This window comes from Neolamprologus multifasciatus, chromosome 14, assembly GCF_963576455.1.
Source record: "Neolamprologus multifasciatus chromosome 14, fNeoMul1.2, whole genome shotgun sequence".
NCBI lineage: Eukaryota > Metazoa > Chordata > Actinopteri > Cichliformes > Cichlidae > Neolamprologus > Neolamprologus multifasciatus.
In genome coordinates, this window is record NC_140452.1 from 33,347,401 (window position 1) to 33,359,479 (window position 12,079).

General features: G+C 40.9%; 1 protein-coding gene and 1 long non-coding RNA gene across 2 annotated transcripts in view; both read left to right on the forward strand.

Annotated features, from left to right (window-relative positions):
- The window catches only part of LOC146504470 (calsyntenin-2-like), a 325,046-nt gene that overhangs the window by 69,934 nt on the left and 243,033 nt on the right, over positions 1-12,079 (forward strand). The window lies entirely within an intron of this gene.
- LOC146504471 (uncharacterized) overlaps positions 1-12,079 on the forward strand; it is a 99,709-nt gene that overhangs the window by 69,414 nt on the left and 18,216 nt on the right. The window contains exon 2 of the long non-coding RNA XR_014868767.1: positions 1-12,079. This exon is cut by the window's left edge and continues 19,315 nt beyond it; it is cut by the window's right edge and continues 18,216 nt beyond it. This is a non-coding gene — a long non-coding RNA (uncharacterized LOC146504471).

Below are 12,079 nucleotides of genomic sequence, written 5' to 3' on the forward strand. Positions count from 1 at the left end.
ATCCATCTGCTGCAGGGGATACATATGCAGCAAACAGCATGCATGCATAGAGTACACATCCTATGGGTGTTATTTAGCAAAGTAGGCAAACATTAGAATGCCTTAAGGACCAATATTTTCGACTTCAGCTCATCTCAGCCCATGGAAGTATCTGTCGAGCATGTTCTTTTCTATTGAATTGTATTTTGTCCTTTTAGGAAAAGGACCAAAATACGTTAAAGGACTAAAAACATGAATAAGGGTGTATTTGCAGAAAACGCTCAACACAGGATTTTGTGTCAGCCCCTTAATTTAATGGAGCCATTACTATGGAATTGCTCATTGTATACAGATTTTGTCAAACTGTAGCATCCACTAACAGGACCAGTATTTTTTTTCACAACTATAAATTCGCCACAATGCTCTGTAGTGTGAGCGTGACTTCTTGGGTTTGTTATTCGCGATGGACCCTGTGCACGAGAAAATGCTAACTTCCTGGTTTGAGACCGGATGTGGGGTTGTACATTTCCGGTAGCTTTACTTTGCGGTCAATCGCTACTGCGAAGATATACTCCAAAATTGATGTCCAAAACTCGAAAACGGAAAGATCGTGTTAAGTTACAAAAAGCAGAAGGTGGGAACACTCACCACTGTTGTGTCATAAAAAATCTAATGATCAATTTTGACGTTTAAAGAGTTTAGATCGATCAGTTGTTTACATCACTCAACACAAGCAGACCTGCAGCAGAAGACAAATCGTCCACATTCAGAAGCACATCTCTGTATAGTGACTGGTCTTATGATTTAAACAGGCAAATGTTCAGCATTCAAACTACAGGTGAAGAATAGTCAAACCAGATGTTTCCCCGTTATGTCGAGATCAGCTAGTCAAGTACACACCTACACAGCATGTTAACAAACCGTGAAAAAAAGCCACACAAAAAATGAACGATTGCTGGTAACGGTTTCTATACATTAGTATTTAAGAAGGGTATGTTGTGACTTACCTTTAAAATTACAGCGGTCCCTCGCTATAACGCGGTTCACATTTCACCTCGCTGTTTCGCGGATTTTTTAGTGCAAGTTTGCAGGCTTATTTTTTTTCATCACATTGTGTCCTGCGTCCTGATCGCTGCAGACGATCTCCTCCGTGACGTCTCTCCTGTACAGTACAGAATCGCTGCATCAATCGCTAGCAGTGTGACTCTGAAGTGCAGTGCTGTATGTCCACGAAACGTTTTGCACCGTCAAAAAATAAAATTGGCTACTTGATTTCACCTATCGCTGGTTATTTTTAGAACATAACACCCGCGATAAACGAGGGACAGCTGAGAAATATAACATTTGAATCCCTTTTCTCTTTTGCTCTGAGGCGCGGGGGAAAATATCGACAAGTCGATGAACATCATTTACAGATATATTGGGTAAATGCCCGAGACATCTATAGAAATGTAAATCGCCGCTTGATTTATTCATTTGCTTAACTTGTTTTGGACCGTAAACAGGGCGCGAATAGGACACCGGAAACAAAACTCCCCACAGGAGTTTCCGTACCGGAAGTAGCATATGCTAACGTGCACATAGTCAATATGCTGAACTGGTTCTTATGTAGCACTTTTCTACTCTATCGAGCCATCAAAGTGCTTCACACAACATGTGTCATTCACACAAGCACTGTTCTCTACATCTAAGTGCTTTCCTATGATGATGCATCAAGAGCAACTCAGGGTTCAGTGTCTTACCCAAGGATACTTTGGCATAAAGACTGGAACAGCTAGCGATTAAACCACCAGCCTTCTAATTAGGAGGTAACCTGCTGTACCGCCTGACCACCACCGAAGCTCAGTGGTGGTTAAGACTGTTGCCCTATATCGTGCCCTTATATCGTCAAACCCTAAATTGGATTAGCAGAAGATAATGGATGGAAAATCTGCGATGTATTTGTACCTAGCTACAAGCTAAATGCTAACTGTATAACACTTGGTAGCTAAACCAACATAGTATATCATATGCAAATAGTATAATAACTTATCTGTAGTAACTTATCAGATGTAATGACACCACAAAACGACACAGAGTTTGTTTTGATGTCAGTTTAAAGTCTCAGGTTGTTATTTGGTATGTGCTTAACGCTAGATTTTTATGCCTATTTATAAATCATTCAGTACAAAAAGACTTGCAGTTGAAGAGCACTCCAGACACAGTGGCAGATTTAGCTGATCTAGAGATAATTTGGATACTATGCATTATAAGCTAGTGACAATCTCCAGGCTTCACAGTCTTGACAAAGACTGTTTATGAAACAATAACCTGTCATGATATATAGTGGAAATAAATTTAAACTTTAACTTAAAGACAGGTTTAGGTCTGTTATTGCTTACGTCCACAGCTGCTGTTTCTTTTTCCTCTTTATTTTTGTGTTAAAGTGTTACCATCTGGCTACTCATCTCTTGATGTAGGCACCTCAGGTTTTATTTGTTGGCACAGTTCCCAAACTGTTACATGGCCCTCAACACATCAAACAGTTCACCCTTCCCCGGCTGTCTCAGCATGCTGCTACGTTGTATCTCCATGGTTCTTCCACAATAAATTAATCGGACACCCTGACTGCAATGTGTGATGTCACTGTAATATCCACCAAACCAAATTAAAAAATGAATGAATAATAATAATTCAACACTATCCAAGCAGTGATCTAGGTTACTTTATATCATGTTCACAGGAATTGCTATTATTGTATACTAGTCATCATTAGGTTTTGAGTAAATGGTAAATGGACTGATACTTATATAGCGCTTTTCTACTCCCCCGGCGAACTCAAAGCGCTTTATACAACATGCCACATTTAACCATTCACACAAGCACTTTCTTCTATCGTTTTCAGTGCTTCCTAGCTAACATTCACACACATCCATCATACTCAAATGGATGCATCAGAGAGAAACTTGGGGTTAGCCCATGGATACTGGAGAACTGGGGAACGAACCACTAACCTTCCCATCAGTAGATGACCTTCTCTGCCTCTTGTGCTACAGCCACCTTATTAGGTAGATCAGCGGTCTCCAACCTTTTCTGCGCCACGGACTGGTTTATGCCCGACAATATTTTCACGGACCGGCCTTTAAGGTGTCGCGGATAAATACAACAAAATAAAACTAGTACTGGTACCGAAAAAAAGAAGATTTATTCATAACACACGTGAAAAGACCCAGGAAAACCGAGTTAACGATAAAAACGATAACAAAATAACGCTGAAAACCGATAAAAACCCTGAAAACCATACATTTCACACCTGAGCCTCAACTCTTGCGGCCCGGTACCAAACGACTCACGGACCGGTACCGGTCCGAGGCCCGGGGGTTGGGGACTGCTGAGGTAGATGTAAATAACCAATAAATGTTTTTGTAACTCTTATTGTGTGGTCCATGTCTGAGGTTCATGTTTAGATTAGTTTCACGATCAATAGATTGCAGCTTTTTTGTTTTTTTGTAATTATTGTGGCCGTAAAAATAAAAGTCGTTTTTGTTCAGCAGGAATCTGAAACTCGAATGATAAATCCAACTAAAATGGTGTTATTTTCCTTTGGCCAGTTCTGTTCACTGTTCATTGTTACAGTTTTACTCATTCTGGGCACCGATGAAAGGACATGGCCTTGGGTGCGTTTACTGACAGCTGAGGGAGAATTCTCTGAGAATGTCTGAATTCTCTCACATCAACCATCATATTAAGCAAAAGAGAAAGAAGCATATAGCACACACACACACAACGTCCCATGTTCTGATGTTCGGTCTCCTTTTGGTCTATGTCCAAATTCCTCTGTGCATCAAACCTTACCTTACCCACCTCTCTGATGGTCTACCTTAGTGCGGCTGCAGCCTTGTTTTTTTTCAAGATTAAGCCCAGATCTAACCCATAACAGTGGCACTGATGCTTAGCCAGCTAGCGCTTATTGCCCATTGCTACAGGGCTAATCTCACATATGCTACATAGGACACGGACACGAATTATACACCATACCAAATCACTGTTGGTCCAACTGAGCCATTAGGCTGTGCTGATAGCGAAAGCATAAACCCCACTCACCTCAGAACCATTAAACGGGGTGCTCATATGTGTGTGTGTGCGTATCTGGAACATAGGTAATGCTCTTCTGACTCCTTTGCTGAGTCCATAGCTTCATCATCATTAGGCTGCTGCGGTGATAAGACAAAGTGATAGAAGGAAGAAGGCACAAAGACAGAGAGAGAAAGAGGGAGAGAAAAGGGTTTTGCCTTAGAGGTATCGGGGGATTACTTTCACAACTGCCAGCTACCTATTAGAATTTCTTACCAGGTCTAATCACACACACACACACACACACACACACACACACACACACACACACACACACACACACACTCCTTTTTAAAATAACTCTTTATCAAAAGCCATGTTAATGGTTATTCTCCAAAAAATGGTTTTTGTTATATACTCAAATATTGTTTGATTTGTTATCATCATCATCAAAGGGGGGAAAAAACAATTCATTTTGGGGCTTAGAGATGGTAAATAAGACTCAAAACCCAAAGATGCTTTTTTTCATTCTTTATGCTGTTCCAAAGGTTTCTCCTTTAATGCTCCTTTTTTTAATCTTCTTGCATTGCCCTTATCTGATCCGCCTTCATTAACAGCGTAGCCTCGTTAGGGTTCCTCGAAACGTTAATCTCGTTAAGAACAATCAAAGAAGCCTGAATCTGAAGCAGCCTCCACACAACGAACAGAGAACAATGGTGCAGTTGTCTCTCTTTGAACTCTTTTCATCTCTTTTTGTAAGTTTCATTTCTTTTCATTCACTTTATATTTTACATTTCAGACATTTAGCTAATGGTTTTCTTCAGAGCATCACACTGGATGAGCCAGAAAGCTGGGGATCAGTGTCCTGCTAATCTTGTCCTGCTCTAATCGTTAACTCTGTTGCTGGGACCGTAAATGCTGAAACATTTGGGTGCGTGACATCTTGGAAGCTAAGAGGGGAAAAACGGTGTGTTGTGAAAGATTTTCTGTACCTTTATTAGCAATTTATCATGGTTACTTTTAGACTTGATTCTGACCTCCAGACTGCTTACATTCTAATAGTCCTTGTGTGTGATCTTTTACCTCTTCTCTCCTGCCCTTCTTCTTTTATCTTTGCAGAAACAGGCACTGACATCATGCTGATGTTTAGACATTCCATCATAAGCTGATTGGTTATGGCGCTTGACAGTGATTGGATTTTAATTGATTAGTTACAACCTAATTGACTGATTGGCACCAGTTTAATGAAAATCAGAACAGTTGAAGTCAACTTCGACTCAGTCTTCACGTGTACCACTAGAAGAGACATCCCCATGGCAGCAAGTTGAATAAGATGCCTGTTACTCTAACAAGCAACATCTTTGAGCCCCTTTCTCAATGATGCTTGAATTAGATGAGGTGTGTCCCCTAAAAGTTTCCTACCACTTGGACAAGCTTGGACACTCTTGGAAACCTCCAGACGTAAAGATCTAGATTCTAACCAGAAGATGTTTTACAGAAACTTGTCATAGGTTTTAAGGTGAAATGTTAAATGCAATTTCTATGATTTTTACCTGATTTAGCATTAAAAAGAGCAAACATTATTTTCAGTTCAACATTACTTATCAACTTTCATATCTACCTCCCAGTAATTAATGCTACTTTTCTAATACTGAACAAAAAGTTTTACCCATTACTTTTTCTCATTAAGATATCTGTGGTAAAAAAAAAAAAAAAGCTCAGTGAGTTCTTCTCCTTCTGGGAGATACATAACAAGTAGCTAAACTGCTAATTGCTGTTGCAACCGTGGTTAAATTGTGTGCTATAGCAGCCTGAGATGAATTTCCTGTGTAGAGCATGTCTTGTCAAAATGAAAGTTCATGTGCCAGTCCCATGTCACTGGGCCAGTCTCCGCAAAGCAGGGTTTATTACTGGGTAACTGCAGGATCATGACTTAGGGTAACATGCATCTGCTAATGAGGGGTTTTCCATTAAATTGTAACACATCACTGGGGCCTGCCATAAGCATCTCAGTGAGTTCTGGCTTCTGCCATTTCATTGGTTGTGTGGAACACTGGCTTGACTAAGGAGGAAAATAATTTAGGCTGCTGTGGTTTAGTGAATAACAAAACATCATTACCAAAATGGGTGAAGGTTCATCACAACCTTCAACTCCCTCTGCATAGAGGTCCTATATAAAACCTGCATCAGTGTCACCCACTTGTCAGTTTACCCTGCATTTTACCCTCACTTGATAGAACCATGGGCTCAGACCCAATTCTGCCTTAGTGCAGAAGGTAATTGTCTACTGAAACCAACAAGGTCACATCATTTGCAAAAAGTACAAACTTAAACCAGAGCTCGAAAATTAAAATTTTCGATTACTTCTAGTCAAGGATACAGAAACAGCTCTCACTCTGGTAATATAGGGACCGGTCTGTCAAAGGCTTAGGAGACATTGGCACCAAAAACTGTTTCCTCATTTATCATCTATGGGTTTCAAAGGTGTATTCATGCATCATACATCATGACTGTGACAGAAGGGTTGTACAGGAATGTATGTACACGTGTGTAACCTGCTCCTGGAGTTGCACATGTTTTTCTTAGTTTAAAGCCTAATCAATCAGTTTGTTCCCTTTTCTTCCTGTGGTCTCCATGGTGATCAGAATGGGCCTTATGCATTGTCCTCCATGTGAGGTTTCCATAACGATAACATGGAAGCACTTGCTACATTGCTGACAGCAGTGTGACTGGTCTGTAATTAAATTTCACTTTTACCCTTTTTTTCACACAAAGAATCATGACAAAATGACTTAGACACACAATAACAGTGTGTCTGTAATGAAGGACTGTTTGTCTGGAGCATTGCCAAAGCTTAACATGAAAAATGATTTGGACTTTCCCTCTTTCACCCCTTTATTTTTGTATTCTTCTGATAAATTGGGCTTTGGTTCTTTGCATCAGTGGGAAAGCGCTGGAAGTTTAGCCTGGAAAATAAATGTTTTTTTTTTTGTGTCTGGGTGAACAACAGGAAAGTTATTAGAGCAGCATAGAAATCATCACTGCCGTTTTGTGTTGCGTGCATTTTGGTTATATTCTCATCAGGTTCACATTCGTGAGAGATTAAAGTTTCTGAATTACTGAAATCTGTATCTGCGGGTTGAGGATTTGGTCCTTAAACCCTCAGCGCTGTGTATTCTACAGTCTGTCTGATAAATAAAGATCTGATCTCTTGGCAGTCATTAAAGTGATCACTATGTGTGAGCGCTGGGGATGTGGGGAGGGAAAGAGCATTGGTCTCTGTGTAGCACAGCAGGAAGCCTTCAGCAAAGGGCACAGGCTGCTCACAGCATGCACACTGGTCTGCTTCAGTGTGCGTCTGTGAGTCTATGATCTTTGCTCAACAGAGGTTGTGTACAGACCTCACAGTAAACCCCATGTTGGCAAGAAAGACTGAGGAGGCAAACTCAGGGTTGCAGTTCAAACAGAAAGCTTAATCTTTTTCAAGATGTTGACCATGTTCACAATGATGCTGATATATTTTTTTTTCTTCACTTTCACCCTGCATCCACACTAAGCTATAGTATTTTAGACTCTGAGAAACAGAGCTTTAAGACAATGTTTCCTGACAGAATCTATCCTCTAAAATGAATCCATTTCAAAATGCTCAAAATCTAGCCTAAAGCGTTATGAAGGGGAAAAATGGTGGGAGACTTCCAATCTTTTACATACAAATCCAACATACTGCCAAAGCATTAAGAAAGAACATTGCAACTTATCAGACTTCTAGAACTTTGGTTTTTAAGGTTAAACATCCTGGCCTGAGTGAAAATGACATTTTTAAGCATATCTGCAAAAGAACATTATTATGTGAATAGCTGATCAGAATTTTACTGTACCTATATTGTGGCCCTGATTGCAATTGCCTGTCTTGCGGCCCAAAATCAGGCTAAGATTTTTTTTTCTGTGGAGGAAACACTATACTTGTCTGTAGTAGAGGTGCTGATTTCAGATGTGTTATGAACAGGATGCCAAATAGGTGAAAGACAGAAAAAAATGCACATTTGCAGGAAGGAGGAAATTAGTTCTTTTTATTGTTTCTTGAAAGATTTCTGTAGAAGTGAGTCAGTAACACATCATTGCAGCTTCCTGAGCAATGCTCACGTATACATTTCATAGATCAAACAGCAGTGTCTGTTTACTAAAAACGGTATATTAGTGTATTACATTTTGTTTGACTCAGAAAAGTTTGAGACACTGGAATTAGTTAAATTGCAGCAGTAAAGCAAGCAATCACAACGTGAGTCAGAGTTGGAGGCGGCAGAATGGAGCCAAAATCATTACTCAGACGCTGTTCTTAATTCATTGTAGTAATAACGAAACTGTTTATTGTTTACTGACTGTAAGTATACCTAATTGTTCTTTGGAATTGTGTTGTTATTGGATGACTATTCATTTTCATGACAGGAAATGCAGCGTATCAAACATTCATTCAGTTGAATTGCTCCCATACTATCCAATAGTTTTGATGCCTAACGGTCCACTCACACATGCCTAGAGACCAGCTGCTGACCGCCTGGCAACCACCATTTTTCCAGTAGGGAAAGATAATATTTCCTGACCGGTTGTGAATGGTTGCTGGAGGTTGCAGGCAGATGCTGTTAAGCTGATTGATAAAGCCCCAACCACACTGGCCTAGAACCCCGGTAATCACCCGTCACTACAGATAAAAGTAAATTTCAGTTCAATTCACTTTTATTTATACAGCGCCAAATCACAACAACAGTCGCCTCAAGGCGCTTTATATTGTAAGGTAGACCCCACAATAATACATACAGAGGAAAATCCAACAATTATATGGCCACCTATGAGCAAGCACTTTGGTTACAGTGGGAAGGAAAAACTCCCTTTTAACAGGAGGAAACCTCCGGCAGAACTAGGCTCAGGGAGGGGCGGGGCCATCTGGGGTGGGAGGGGGAAGACAGGACAAAAGACATGCTGTGGAATTTCTTGACTGGTTGGTGATTAGGTTGCTGGATTGGTGTTGCTAGGTGAAACTGGTTGCAAGAGGTATATGGTCCTGCACCGAAAACCTCCTGGTGATCGCTTTGTTGCTGAAGACACCAGCTTGACAGCAAACACTCACCAACTGCTCACTAAGCTTGATTGCAATACAAACTACAAATGGAGAGCGTTCGCCTTCAAAGTCAAAGTTGAGCCTTTTGAAACACGTTGGCGGTAAGGTGCAATTTTTACTTTGAAGGTGAGAGGTTGTTTTCAGTTTGCATCACTTGTTCAAGTTTCACTGCCGCTCAGTGATGAGTTACTGAGTATTTGCAGACAAACAGGCGTCTTTGGCGACCGCAGCATCTACTAACAACCTGAGAAATCTCAAGGTTTTAGGTGCAGCAGCCTCTTTATGACCGAGTTCACCGTTTGACAGATGTCTACCGAAAAGGAAACACACATATTTGGCTGTGTGGTTGAGTGGTGTGATTGTGGTGTAAGCTTAATGGACGTGATCGAATTCTCATTTCATTCCAACGCCTAATCTGGTGCGGCACCTCTCCGTGCAGTTAAATACAGTTACACTATGTTCATCTACCTCTGATTTTTCCAGGCTAGCTCCTTTTCTTTCCCCCAAGAGAAGATTTGTGTCTCCTCTATGAGGTACAACTTGACCTTAACCTTCCCTCATTCTTTCCCACACTGCCTCCACCATTTTCCATTTGATGTAAATGCAAATGATTCATCATCCTCCACTGATACAGTATCAGCAGTCCATGACGGGTGGGAGAAAGTGATTTTATGGAGTAGTTCTCCTTTCCAACAAGTCTAGTACCTCACAGGGACTCTTTTACATAGAACTGGAGTATAATGTAGTGTACCTATGGAGTCCCGAAATGTGTCATTGTCTTGCTAGTTAAGGCTCAAAACGAAAATCCATGTGGATTTTTCAAATGCCGAAATAGCAATTGTCATTCCTATCATTTCTCAGTTTTTCCATCTCGTCCCTCTGTTCTCGCTCCCTTCTCCTCTCGTCTTCCAATGTGGGCAGCAGGCATTCAGCCTCTTATCAGTAGAATCAGCCAAGCACAGCCACTTTGGAGCCACAGATAGGCAGGAATTGGCTGACAGTGTGGAACTGCTTCTGAAAAAGAGAGAGAGATATTAAAGATGTGGAGGGGCAAGAAAGGCTGGGGGTGTTGGGGGTGTTGGGGGTAAGGAAAAATTACTAATCATAAGGAAAAGAAAACAATCTGAGGTGTTGATTTTCTTCATAGAAAAATTCCTGGAGATAAGGACTTTTTCTTCCAGTCACAACATCCAGTGCAGTCTCTTTTGCACAGCATACACTATCTCCCATGCCATCTTCAAAAATTGGCAAGCCCGCGTTTATGTTTGACTTTCAGAAATCCTTGCAGCTCCAGAACTCGGCAACTTTTTTCCTTCACAGTTTAATTCAAATACTACACATTTTGTCAAGTCCCCCTACATATAAATTATGTGTTAGCCCATTTGAAAGTGAGATCAGACTGCAACTAATCGGCCTGGAAGCTGATCGTCTCCACCTGTCATGCCTCATCTCCTCTAAGGTAAACACAGTGATGTTTGAAAAGGTGGCTTGCTAGGTGTGAGCAACTAAAATTGTAATTACAGCGAGACAGGTGTCAACAAAATAGAACAGGCTATGCAGACAAAGAGAAGCTTCCTGTCATGTCAAAGGCTAAAACTGATAAATAAATAATAAAAATTGATGTGAGAAAAAGAAAACTTTGCACAGTTATGTGTTGTTCTTTGTGAATATGGTTGAATCCTATAAATGTTGGTGCCTTTGAGGGAAATAAATATTAACAGCAAACTGTTGTACACTTTTACAGTGTTTATAGATCTATATGGTTTTTCTTTATTCAAGACAAAACTCAGAAAACTATAAAGGGTTAAGATGAAATTATGAATTTGGAGTATTTTGTGTTTAGACTCTGATAATTAAACACAGTATAAAGAATGAGCAACCTGAAGGCTAGACTGTCCCATGTTACAGCCTCGCACTTCCGGCCTTCTCTGTCTTCGAAGGACCCGGCCCATGTAAACCTCCGAAGGAGGACCCGGCCTATGTCCCTATGAATTGGGACATAGCTACAGAATGAAGGTGAGTTGACAGGAAGACACAAATATCTAACACAGGAAGCTAGACACTAGAGGATGGAGAACACAGAGGGAAGATAAGACACATTAGACACAAAAGGAACCTAAATGAACCTAAACAAGGAACAGAGAACTAAGCAAAGTCAGAAACTTATGGAAATCATACTCAGGAACTAGCACATTATCTTAAACCTCACTCCAGAAATACCTACCAATTCAAGGCAAGCACAAACTACTTGTCACTACCTCGGGATCATGACAGTTTGTCACTTCACTTTGGATTTGTGTCATGGCATCGCCTGAATAACATGAACGAAGGTTACACTACTTAAACGTAAAACCACAAATTGTACCTCTATCTAGGCTCCACACAAACTGTTTCCTTTAACCAGTGATTAACTGTTATTCCGGCCAAATGGGGAAATGCTTGGAGTGCAGTGTGGATATTGCTGGGGGCGATGCCTGCGGAATATAAAGCGGCGGACAATATGGACACTCTGTCTGTAACAGGCAGTGAGTGAACTCCATGTGATGCTTTAAAAAGCTGGGGGAGAGATTTAGGAGGGGGGGGGGGTGGTGATAGTGGTGGAGTAATCTGTCCATTTTAATGCATCTCATTATTAGGGAAAAAGAGGCCCTGTGACATAGAAAGGGGAAGAAGAGGAATAAAAGGAGAAGGGGAGGAGAAAGGGGGAGATGAGGGGAAGATGTCGGAGTGTAATCAGACTATAATTAAGCTACTCTTTCATCCACTTTTAGGGTACTGCATATGCACACAGAGCAGCTTACATGGTCGTGTATGGGCTCACGGTATCAGATGCATTAGGCATACTTCTCTGTTTGTCTTTCGCTCTTCTGGGTTGCAGTTTCATGGCTGCAGATCTATAGCATGCTGGCATTTAGGTGACCTTGAAACTTA